The following is a 13,453-nucleotide window of genomic DNA, read 5'->3' as shown; positions in this document are numbered from 1 at the left end:
CAACTTTTGTTATATTTACATCCACATAACATTGTGTTACATGATTCAAAATAAATGCTTGTTTTGGTTCTTTCACCACATGGAGGAGAGAAAGAAAATAATTTGGGAAAGTGACATTGGTGAGTGAACAGATTGACAGATGCCTGTTATTATGTGTAGCTGTAGTTCTGCTAATTTTACAGTGACCAAAATGTTTTAACAGCCATCACCAAATTATTATAAATAATATTCAATAAATACATTTAAATAAATCAATTTGTACTGGTTAAAGTTAACATTTTGGCACCAACAACAATGTCTGACATGTCATTGTGAAAATGTTGTGACAATGCTCATTGAGTTGAACCTACTGTAAATGACTAACTTTCGACTAAGTTTAGGCTCCTTGTTTCGCTGTACAACCCACAACGTTACTGGTTTTGTTTACTTCGGCAGCCGGCAGCTGTCTTCAGTGAAAAACCTGTAAAAAGTCAGTGTACACTACCTGCTCAGCACCAAACAGCAGACACACACACACAGGTAGCAACTTGCTAATGCAGCATTCAGAAGCTAAAGAGCAAGACATTCCCATCAGGAGTTAGAAGAGAATAAAACCGAGCTAAAAGAGAGGGAATACTGGGTTTACATGTGTCAGGTGGAAACAAACCTGACTCCAAATGCCTCTGGATATGTAAATCAGCAAGTTTACAAACACATTACTTAAAATGTTATGATTTGTCGATATCCAAGTGGGCAAACAAAACAGTTATTTCAGGTTTAAACCTTTAACTAAAGTACTGTTGTCAAAAACGTAAACATAACCCAAACCAAATAAAGCTTCTCTGCCATAAATAAGTCTCATGTAACCCTCCTGCCCAGTTTGTGCTCCAGTTTTGTCTCAAAATTCCAACTGGAAATATACTCTATTCAAATCAGTTTCAGGACTGGAACCAGTTTAAACATTCAACAAAATAGTTCTTGACATATTTTTTTGTTTATGTCAATAGCGAGGATGCATAGTGTATTGTGACCTGTGACTCCTACTGCCATGTGTCAGGGTGTGATGCCTTTTGTTGTGGGCACAGATACGCATACAGACAGACACTAATGGTATCCTGTCCTCTACTCATTTTGATCTACATCATTGGTGACCTCAATAAGTCGAGAACACAAAGAATAAACACCTCAAATGGAATGAAACCAATTAAGCTTGGCAAGAAAGTCTGTGAAAGCATGCATGAAAATATCCCTTTGTGCTGCATATGCGTTGATTTAACGCGACCCCCACCCTGTATGATAATTAGTCCCTGAGTCCACAGGCATGACAGTCACGACAATGTGTCCATACAGAGTGTGTGATGTAGAGAAGGAGCTGCCGGCTCTAATGCTTGTGAGTCAGAAGTCCTGGTGGTCAACAGACCTTTCTCAGCGAGGTGAGAAAACAACCTGAGCAGCTCTGACTTCTCTACGGCAGGAACAGACTTTCTCAAGCGCCAAAGATCATACAAAATGAGCTGGTTTTGGATGGAATTACAATACAGCTTTTATTGTGGCACTGCTGGCATATCCCAGACAAGTGTTTCAGAATGTCTCTCTCTCTCTCTCTCTCTCTCTCTCTCTCTCTCTCTCTCTCTCTATGTCGTGTCATTTTAGATTAGCAGGCTAAAGGCTCTGCTTATTAATCTAAATCCATCCAGATGGGGAATGGTTTCAGTTTCATCGACTACAAGGAGGAGCTATGAGACGCTTGTTCCTTTGGGTCTTTTTTTCTGTTTTTAGTGACAGTACAAGTGTTCTTCTCGTGACAGCAGATTTAAGGACAGGCTTTGAGCCACGAGACATCTGCTCTCCTCCCTCCATTTATTCAGGTCCAGTCTGGGTGCTGATACTCTCTCTTTCCTTTTCTTTATGAAGTGCTCTCTTGATCTCTTCCTTCACCTTTATCCCTCACCCCGTCTTTCTGTGATTGTCTCTGTCGCCGCGTTCGCTTCCTGGGTCACGGTTCTGATTATCGTTGCAGTCTGGTTGCACTTTGTGCCATTTGACAGTTCTGATTTTCAGAAAACACACCTCCTCCCTTCCTGTACCAGACTGCTGTCATGCTGCATGTATGGCTTTTTACAGCACTAATTGTTTCCATTGGATATGGTATATTATACATTAGCTATGGTACTGTGGAGCTATGAACATACAGTAACCACTTTGTCCTATCTTTACCAAATGTCATATGTTCAGAAGCAAATAAACCCATTAATAAATGAAGTCTCACATTTCTCTTCCTGGAAATAAATCAGAAATGAATTTTTCTCTATGGGTCAGGTACTTTTTCTTGCTCGTTTTACAGTTGCACAATCCCAAAAAGACAATTTGATTCTGAGAAATATCTGGAAAACATAATCGATTCGATCAATCCTCTATAAGACCTCATAGGTTCACTTTAAAGTGGAGTCTTGGCAACATGTGAATGCCTGCGCAGCAACAAAACCACACTCAATAACCTCTTTTCATATTCTACAAGATTCCAGGCACATGTTTTAAGGTCTCTGGATGTGTCCGTGCTTCCACATGAAATACTTTCAGTATTGGCCCCAACAGTAAAACCATCCCACAGTTAATAGACATAATCCTGCTTCTCTTGTCCATAAAATACAAACCACCTTCTCTGACATGTGGACCCTTCACATGGCGCTGCCAAAACATCTGAACACAAATATCTCTTCTCCTCAGTGTAGTATCCTTCCGTTTTACTCTCACCCGCTCACGCCCACTGGGGTCTCACCTCTCTCTCGCTGACTTTACTCCCCTGAAAATGTCAGAAAGATGCAGTCTGCCGACAGCAGATGAGTACCCCAGGGTGTCTCCTTTATTGCTGAAGGTGAGGGGGCATTTGGAGGACAGTTAGAGCTCATGTTCCTTTGAGTCAGAGAACAGGAGAAGGTGTAATTTCCTGAGTCAAAGGTGGTCTCTAAAAATATGCTGGGATTTCTCTTACAGTTTAAAAAATGACTGGTTGATTAAAGGTACCTGAGCAAAGAACATCTGTGATCTGGTCTGGGGGCCACCCTGTGTAGCTCGACGGGGCGGCCAGGGCACGAAGACGGCCAAGTTTATCAATCTTCATAATGGAGCCGCCGCAAAAAAAGAGACGGACAAAGAATACGAATGTATAACACACACACACACACAGACGCACACTCCCTGTCTGACCCTGGGCAGAGCTCGGCACAGGACAGGAAGGCTGTCTGAGTGTGCGGAGCACAAAGCACTTCAAAGCAACAGAAGACGGGCAAAGACAGCAAGATGCCTTGTGAGATAGAAAGGAGGGGGAGCCAGGCAGCGTTTTTGTGTTTCTTTACTTTTATTTTGAGAAGTGATGTTCATATGATTGGTTAATTATTATTGCATACGTAGAAGTTTCTTTTACGATAATAAATGACTAAAATGACCATGAGTGTAAACGCCAGCAGTTCTGTGGGCGGTGCTCTACTCTGTGTGGCTCATTTTTAACCCTTGTGTTGCCTTCGGGTCATTTTGACCCGATTCAATGTTTAATGTCGGTGTTCTTTCGGGAGTCAACAAACAAACATAAAGTACCTCACACTTAAACTTGGAAAACAATATTAATTCTAATAATTTTCTGGAGATTTTAATAGCTGGGGTCATATTGACCTCAAGGGTAAAATATGTTAGTAAATATAAAGGTAACAGGAGGGTTAAACATTGAATCGGGTCATATTGACCCGAAGGCGACAGGAGGGTGAAACATTGAATCGGGTCAAATTGACCCGAAGGCAACACAAGGGTTAAAAGCCCGCACGCTGCCGGAAGCTGCTGTTATTTTGCTGGTCATCTTTTGTTCTCCGTTTAGGTTTTTCCTGTTAACCGTACTTTATGTGTTGGTGAGTGAAACGTGTTTTCAACTCCTCTGTATGTTTAGTATGTGTCGAGGAAGAAAGCTGACTGACTGTTATCTTAAGTGAGAGGGGGATGAGAGAGGGGGGAGTCTTTGGAGGCATCCCAAGTCTCTTATTTGATATTTAGCTTAAACCAAAAGTGTTTCTGCATGGTCCACCATTTTGAAGGCCCTCTCAGCACTCCTATTTCTTCTCTGAGGAGCCACAAGTGAGGATGCATAGGGCAGCATTTACTGAAAATGTAAGACACGCCCCCTTTTGGCATATCAGTTATTGATTGACACTGCAGCTGATTGGACTGTTTCATATGGAGTGAAGACAGAAAACAAATTAAAATCAAGTTTTTTTAAATATTATTTATTTATAGAAATCATTTTCCGCTGTGATGGAAACGGGGATGTAATTTATGAGACTTGGACACGCACCCTTGACCTGTTGTCTTCTCCAGAACTTTCTATGACTGATTTGTTAATAACTTCCTCGGGGCGGAGTAGTGTCTCCATGCAGGTGTTCAACAGAACAAAACCCCAAATACCATCCCAGGTTTAACAACATTAATGTACTGACTTGTTTAGTATTCTTGGCTAACAAGTTCTGTCTATTCCCCTCAGAGCTGAAGCGCTGTTTTCCATAAATTCTTCTAAATGTATGTTTTGATTTAATAATTAAAACAGGAATCGTGGCACCGGAACAGAAGATGGTGGTTTATTAAAAACAGACTAAAACAATCCAGTTGTAAATATTCAGTTTCTTTGCCATTGTTGCCCCGATGATAGATAGTCTCAAGTTCTGCTGTTTTTTTGAGCTGGTCATTTCCCAAACACTGATGAAAAATAAAATAATTGCAGATGTTGTGTATCAGACAATCACTCACTGATTAAGTTTCTCTTGATCTGACGATTTATTTTAAATAAACACGGCTCTAAATATTATTCTTGCTATCAGGAAAGGGGATAAACTTGCATTCAGTGCTTCCTCTTGTCCTCCTATTCCAATGTTTGTCCATTTTAATTACATTTAACTATGAACATGCACTAAAGGGGCGAATGGACACGGAGGATCTTTGGCCTCCGACTGACTTTATAGCTCCGTGGATCTGAGGTGTGACTTTTTCTTACAATGGAAGATTATAAACCTTACGATAAAGGGTTAAATAGTGGAAGAGGCTTCGGGAAACCTGCCAGAATTGTATTATCATGCCTGGTGGTTTATATTTACTCAAATCCGAGGAAGTGAGTGCTGCCAATGTACAGTAGAGTTGGATGACAGGCTTCAATATTGTCCGTCGGGACTCTTGCCATCTGCTCTGCCATCTGAAGGCAGGAAACTCGCTGGCTTCAGCTTACCTTCGACTACACAGTCCACCAGCCTGTTCTGTACTTTAGCCACAGCCAGAAAGAGGCTTCCCAGCAGCCTCATTCTGCTCTCGCAATGAGCTACAACAAGGCGCACTTGGCATACAGCCTGAACCCTCATGTTCATTTATGATTACAGTCATTTTCATATGGTCTGATTGAGAGCTGTGTTACTGATTTAATGTAGGACACCTGCATTAGTCCTTTCTTCTCTGGAACCTGATCATGTGCAATTATGAGGATAATTTAGTGAAAAGAACATTACAGTGACAGTAATAGAAAATGTGTTATGATCTCTCAGCTTCTCAGCTGTACACCTGGTGTTTCATGTATGCACTCAGTCCTCACTCAGAAAGCACAGGATCCTTTCGCCCTGTAAACAAACAGCAGCCAGATTTGCTAGATGTTTGATGGAATAAGTGCATTTTAATCTGTGCAGAGACTTGGCTGTGAAAATTAAATCTACAGCCAAAAAGCACATCAAAACTTTGAGGGGGGATTTTTTGTTTCTTCTGTCTTTTCCTCTCTTTCCCCTGACGTGCTCATTTTTCTTCTCTCAGTAGGACCACTGCTGGTGGCGGTCTCATTACACCTCACTACGTTACAGAGCTCTCTGTCATGGGGCTCGATCCAACAGCTTTCACACTCATTGCAGCAGTATCACTGACCGGGCTTTACTGTGCAAAGTCCTGAAAGCTCATAAATTCTGTATGTTTAACAAGTCAACCTTTCGTGTCTGGTGTCTTGCCAAAAATGCTTTAAAGCCACAATTGGCATCAGCAAAAGGAGAACTCTTTTATTTCAGTTATTGTGTCCTCTACTCACCCCAGCATCCATTCAAAGTAAACTGGACATGGGACTCTCCAAACTTGTAAAATCACCTATTATGTAAGAATCACATAGTCTTCTCCTTTTCATCCCCCTCTTTTTGCCCCATTTCTTCTTCCTGGCAGTACAGCATAATGCAGCGTCATCGATCTCCTGGCAGGACGACCCTCTGTCTTCATTATTGGAGTAAGGCCCTTTTTTCTGTCTCAATTCACTGTGAGTGGAGCTGTGTGTATGTGTATATGTGTGTTTGTGTGTGTGTCTGCATAATCAACTCACTTCCTCCCATCAGCTCTGTTGAAATTCTTCATACATGCTTTTATTCTGTAATATCAAGTTTATATGAATACAGTAACAGTCTATATATATGTGTGTGTGTAAAAATCTTGTTATAATCTCACTCGAGAATATGAATCAGAACAGGATTAGAAATTCAAAACAATTCTACCTTTTACAACAACAAAAAATTGCTGAATATTCAATTAGCATTTACAAGCTTAAGCGACCCCCGACCAAAGCATGAACTCACATCATTGCACGATTGCCATTAAAATGGCTTTCTGTGAGCCCATGGCTGCTGTTTGATCGCGGTAACTTTGATGCTCGGCTCTGAGGGACATTGGTAGCATATGATCAAACAGACTTACACAAGCAAAGACAACGCAGACTCAAAGCATATGTTTTATTTCTTATGGCTAAAATCAAACAAAAACATTGTAACACAATAGACAACAAGAAAACAACACTGTAAAACCCCAGAGCAACAGTGAATGTTCTTCCAAGAAAGTTAATTATTGATTATTTAGAAATACATTTCCACTGCAAATCTTTCTTAAAGGAAAAATCCCCTCATGCCAGAGCAATAACTTTGAATTTTAGGACTTTTTTTTACAAGACACGGTAGCAGGCACTAAGTTGAGTGAAGCCATAGCAACAAACCAGACACACAAATGTACGTGTGCTGTGAGTTCCACTCGCTCAGGGGGAAGCTATGCTGAGATATTTTCTCTGCTATAAAAGCCTTTCCACATGTGTACAGGAGCCAACGTACCTGTCGATCATTTTAAAGAGCCGTTGCTGGACACAGTTGCAATAGAAAAGTAAAGTATTATCATCTCTGCGGCTGCAGCATGGACCATCTCAGCGGGAATCTGTTGGCTCATCGCGGTTCTCTCGTCCCTTTCCCTCTGGCAGTGGGTAAACTGAGGGACCGCAGTTGTCACCACAGCCTGCAGTGAGAAAATGATTATTCAGTAAAACAGCGACACATTTTTTATTCTTATAAAAAAATGTAATACAAAATGTGCTTAATGTCAGTTCCTTTTGTCGTCACAGACCACCTCAAAACAAGCGGGTAATTTAATTTGTTGTTGGCTATTATTCTCTTCACGGCTAAATTCACAACATTGTTGCGCAAAAGGGATTATGTGCACACAAATCACAATAACTCTGTCTTTCCATAGTTCTGTTTGTATCTCTCTCTCTCTCTCTCTCGCCCCCTCCCCTTTTCAATCCTTTGCAACCAATGTCTGTGATAGCCCAGAGGAACTCAGTCCTGCTGATGTCTCTTCCTTGATCTGAAATGCATTAGAGGAAGATCTGGTCTGCCTCTGGGCCGTATCTCTGTCATTCCAGCTGTCCTATTCAATTGCATTGTAATACTTGTTTAGCCTGCTTGGAATTAATAAAACATTTTATAGTGTTGGATTACTATGCAGTTCACTTGGGATTGTCCCATTTTTATTTTAGTGAGTGCCTGATTTTCTTTTGTTTCCATTTGTTTTCAGAGAGCAGTTTTTTGGTGCTTTTCCATGTTAGACAACATACGAAATTTACAGATATGTTCATCTGTCTGCACTAGCTTGGCTGCGGCCAACTCTTGCCTGTTTTTCCTCAAACTAGCACTTGAACGCTTCACTTGTATGTAGAGTCCACAAACAGACCCCAAATAATCCAGCCTGTACTTAAAGATGCAGGAAGTGTGGGAGACTAATCCAAATAGCAGAACCACAGATGACTTGTGGAGTTCTTTTTAGTTCGACTTTGGTATCCAAAATATTGGATGGCATTTAAGGAAATGTTTATTTGCTTTTAAAGAAAAAGAAAAGGTATCATATATATTTTGGTTTGCGAGTTCTCATTTCCTGTCATGTTGGAAGAGAACAATATATTATTCAATGTGCTCCTCTGACAGTATCTGTGTATTTGTGTGTGAGAGAGATTCTCAACTTGTGGCTAAGTCAATAGGAGAAGGTTGTTTGCTGTGGCACACTGCCCAGACAACGTGGAGATGGAAAACACGGTATGCATGAACACAAATCTTGCATCACTCCTTCATTCAGGTAGCACGTACATGCAAAAGAAAAATCTGATGACAATGTAAGACACATACCAGCTGCACTACGTAAACAAAACTGTTCCAGTGCTCAAATCCTGCCAGCAGAGGATCATTAGGACAGTGTGCAAACCTCCCAGGAAATACAATCTGCTCCAAACTTTTCAACTCAAACTCGATTGTCAAGGAGAGGAAGAGGTCGATGCTCCTGGACGACACAGTCACACTCAAAGACACAAGTCTTCATGGCGACAACCAAACACACGAAAAAACACACTGGTGTTAGTGTGGGGAATGTCGAGGATCGCATTGATTTCTGAGCATCTGATGCAGGCACACAGACACATTCACACGTGCATGTAGTATAAGCAAGGTCATTCAAACTGTGTCTTGCAATACGTTCAAATATCTGGAGTCTGTTGTTCAGCGTGGCCACAAACTATCGGAACAAAAGGTTTACTGCGAATGAACAGGCTTATATTCGGCTCAAATGTTTATTACCACATGTGGATTTATTTATCAAAGTTTCCTGCACACAAAAACACACACCAAAGTCCTCAAATAGAAGAAACATAGATGGCAACAATTCCTCTTCATTTTACCATGAGTCTTTAATCAAAAGCAGTTATCAATAATCGCTTGAATTATTATGTTTTTATTTCTGTCCAAATTACCTAAAGATGGAAATAAAAGAATAAGTAAAACAAAATGTTTTATGAAATGTAAGGACACAGCAGAGGTGGTGGTGTAATGAACCTGACAAGTCAAAAGCCCATTAACCCAGAAACGTTGACTCAAGTCTCCATGAAATACTAAAAGTGTAGGGAAATAAGAGAAGAGAAGCCGCAGTTACAGTTAGAGTTTTCTTTAGTTCTTTTTTTCCCTTTTCGTTGGGGGGTCAATATCACCATCTTCAACATTAGCAGCACAAGCTTCAAATAGTAACTCGCAGTTTTTGGAGTGAAGCGGAAACCAAAAATGTTTGGCTGGAATAAATATTTCATTAAGTATAACATTTTTAAAAAGGCAATATGTGTGTGCTGAGTGTGTGCATGAGACTGTGGTGCTATGGGTCATTATGATAATTTCAGGTTTTGGCAAAGTTATTCTTTTCTGCTGAAGTGCAGATTCAGACAAATGCTGGAAGACCAGAATGAGATGTAATATGAATACACATTCTCAATATGAATAGGAATGCACATGTTTGAATGTAACAACCCAGTAAACCTGTGTTTTTTTTGGTAGGGCCATCCAATCATTTTCAATGCAAAAATGTATAAAAAACGCATTTCTACTTTGTAGTTAAATATTTATTCCAACATAATAGGGAGAGTTTATTCATACAATTCAGTATATCGGATTGGATCAAATCTTGAAAATATTTTTTTCAAAAGGAAAAAAAGGATTCAGTAATTGGATTGGATCACGTAATCCAATCTTGTTCTTGATCCAGATCAAACCTTGAGTTTGGGTTTTTCAAAACTTTCCAAACTGTCTTTGTTCATTAAACATTAATCACACTGACACAATCATCAGTCATTGATTTATCAAAAATAGTGTCTAACAATTGCATCTCTTATTGGTCGTCCAGTCGGGCCCTCATTCTGACAGAATGCCGGATATATCCATAATATATTTGTGAGTAAAGTATGTATTTATTTATTTGTTGTATGTCTTAGATGAGACTGCCTGTTAACAAGAAATGGACAATGGAGGGGGATGTTTATATTGTTTGTTTACTGTTCCGTTCAGTCCTATTTTCTGTTCAAATAAAGCATATTGGAGTGACCCCGCACTATTGTACCTGTTGTTCTTTACACATAGCTACATTGTGATCCCATTTAGACCACAGGTAATCCAGATTTGGTAATCCTGAACACTTTGAATCCGGAGAAGATTAATCCAATCCCACATTGCTTTGAAAAACCAGCATCAAAATATGATGGATTACTTGATCCTGGATAGCAGAAAAAGAGATTTCCAAATCTGGATCAATTTAATCCAGATTAATTTTTTTGAAAAACCGGCCCTGGTGTTCTCATGTTTTCTGTGTGCTTCATGTCCCTTACTCCCTAACTGTCCATGCTGGGTCTGTGCCCATTGATTTTACCGGGTCGGGTCTTTTTGAAAGAGAAGTTCTCGCGCTCACGCTTGCGCTGGCCAACATGTCGGGGGGAAAAAAGAAGAAAAAAAGGCACCTGATGAGAACGCGCAGCTTTTGGGCCAGATGACTTTGGCCCAAAGCTGAACCTATTTTAGGATGCTGATTGGCTAAATTGTATATCACTCATTTATATCTTTAATCAGTAATTGGCTAAACTGCTTCTTAGACATGTCTCTTCTGGGTCACAATGATATGGCCCCAGCACAGCTGAGAGGCAAACAGGAAGTGCAGGAAGTACAGAAAAAGCATATATGTTAAAGATATCCTATTTTACAAACATTACTGGGTATATTCCGTATGTCCAAAACATAAATATTGACAATTTCTATAATTTATAAATACACATAATATTATTATTATTTTGTAGAGGTGGGGCCAAACCCTTGTATTTTGGTGACTTCAGTTCATTACAGAATACCATTAAAATTAAGAATTCTTCACTTGCTCTGAAATAGCATAATGGTTTTCCTGTGTGTACATGATGACAGGGCTGATCAACTCTTTAGGTAACAACATGTCTTCAGCTGGCCCACTGTGAAATTGACACTTTTTGGTGAGACTGCCAGCCCCAAAAAAGCAGCAGAATTTGTGTTCAAATGCACACAATGACTTACTGTTGGTTTAGATTCCTCTCGTGGCCATGTGAAATATGAATCTGTCTGACTTGAGCTAAAGCAGATGTAGCATGACATCACACTGCTGTAAGACTTTGGAGGGGTGCCTGTAGGGTATAGATGAGTAAATAAAGTGTGACTTTGATATATCACTCCACACATCCGGTTTCCTAACAACAGACAAAAAGAGTATACAGCACGGTCTCATTCACAGGGCATCACATATCAAACTTTTGGAATGACCCTCTGCATTTGATACAGAGATATGAGACACACCGGGCTTTCAAGTAAAACCCATCGACGGCAACAAGAGAGGCTCAGAGCAACTCCTCCGTACGTCAGGTGCAGTGGAAACAGTGAGACAGTAGATGGTAGTTCAAACAAATGCAGGACTTTCACCCAGTAAACCGTGTTTTTATTTTACAGCATATAACTGATATTACGTTACATATGTGTCGACAGTCACTCAACCAAACAACTCTTTTAACTTCAGCAAGTACATTTGCTGTCTAAATCTATAAATGACGCCAAGGGGTACCCAGTGTGTTCAAAAGAAAAAGGTCTCGACCAAGCGTCTGTTTGGCTGTAAGTTGGTGTTTAATTTTCCCCCAAACCAAATCGATCATCTTTGACAACCATGACGACAAAGATTTCCGAACCAGAGCCAACATTTTTTTGTGCCTGGATCCAACCGAACCTCAACCAAGTGGCGACAGATCAGTACATTTTCATATTAAACACGTTCCATGACACAACACAAGTTACTGACCAAAGATGTCATCGTGTTGATATAAGCATCAGATCAGAAAACATTCATATTGGTCTTTTTAGAAGGACATGACAAACATATTTTGTTATTTTGTAGCACCACTAGTGGAACACATTTACAGTTACTGTTTAATATCAATCCAATAGTTTATTTTTCTTCTATTTAATGAGCATGGCATCCTGCTATGATTGCTAGATCATTTTAGTTGCTCATCCTATACATTATGCACAAATAATGAGCACTTATAGAATTGTATGTGCTGAATCGGTTCCTTATGTTAGATGTATGTGATGCGGTGAGTGTGTGCTCTGTATGTGTGTGTGTATGACTGAAAGCCTCGAGGACTCACAGGAGAATTCAGAATGGGGAATACACACACATGCATAGTCTTCTACCTATACCTTTTCAGTCTTTCTGTTTTGTCTATTATATAGAATAATATTGTCTTGTATTGCAATGATTGACTGAATAAAATACACAACCACAACAACAACAACAACATAATAAAACACGCAGATGTGAGTATAAATACACACCCTCCAGAGGAATCTCCGCCAGCGTGTGCATAGATAAGCATCTTTTCATGCAATCTGGAACTAGCAGGATCCTGGCAAATAATATTAGTTCTGCATAATTCTAATTTTGTTCAAGCTCTTCCATCTTATTTTAGATTTTGTTTCCATTCACAAGAGTTGGATCTTTCTGTGTCGTGGATTTATTTGTGTGCGTTCGAACATCTCTGCCAGGAATGTGATCTCAGTGGCCTATACCTCGGGGAATATGTATTGTAGTGACAGAGAAAGTGGCTAATTTGAGCACATATCATGACTCATGACATCAAACGAGTAAAAGTAAATGAGAGTTTTACCCCAAAAATAGCCTCGTCAATGTGATTTCACTAGCTGTCTTTCTCCCAACTCCTTTTATCGAATCAAAAACATGTTCCTGTCCTTTTGAGTGTCAAGACAACAACAATGTGAGCATTTACCTTGGCTGTTACATTCTTTTTAGTCATATTTGTGAATTTTAAGTAAGATCTTCAACTGCGTGTGAACTGAAAGAATTTGATATTCTTGAATAGGAAAAAACCCAAGTAGGCTCTGATGAATGTTTAATATGGCCACTTTCTAAAGGTGCATTAAACATATGCGCCACAGGATGAGTCACCGCAGCATCACCAAAACCAAAAGGTGTTTCTGCAGTAAACTAATGGATGGCTGCACAGCATCGAACAAATATGCTCAAATTCAATACATTAGAAAATCACTGTATGCTGGCAGTAACAAGTGATTAATGCGTCAGAGTAAATTCAGTGTAATATTTCCCTGCACTCTCTGGTGACTTAATAATGATGTAATATATTCTTAATCTGATGGGTGTCACCTTAGCACTACTTCTTCTAGAGCTGTAATAGCAACATATAGTTTTGTTTTGATTCTACTCTAATACAAAAGTGTTCGAATAAAGTTCAACATTAATGGATATTACATTCATA

The sequence above is a fragment of the Pseudoliparis swirei genome, chromosome 17, assembly GCF_029220125.1.
Source record: "Pseudoliparis swirei isolate HS2019 ecotype Mariana Trench chromosome 17, NWPU_hadal_v1, whole genome shotgun sequence".
Classification (NCBI taxonomy): domain Eukaryota; kingdom Metazoa; phylum Chordata; class Actinopteri; order Perciformes; family Liparidae; genus Pseudoliparis; species Pseudoliparis swirei.
The sequence above is the reverse complement of the archived record's forward strand: the minus strand, read 5'-3'. Positions refer to the sequence as shown.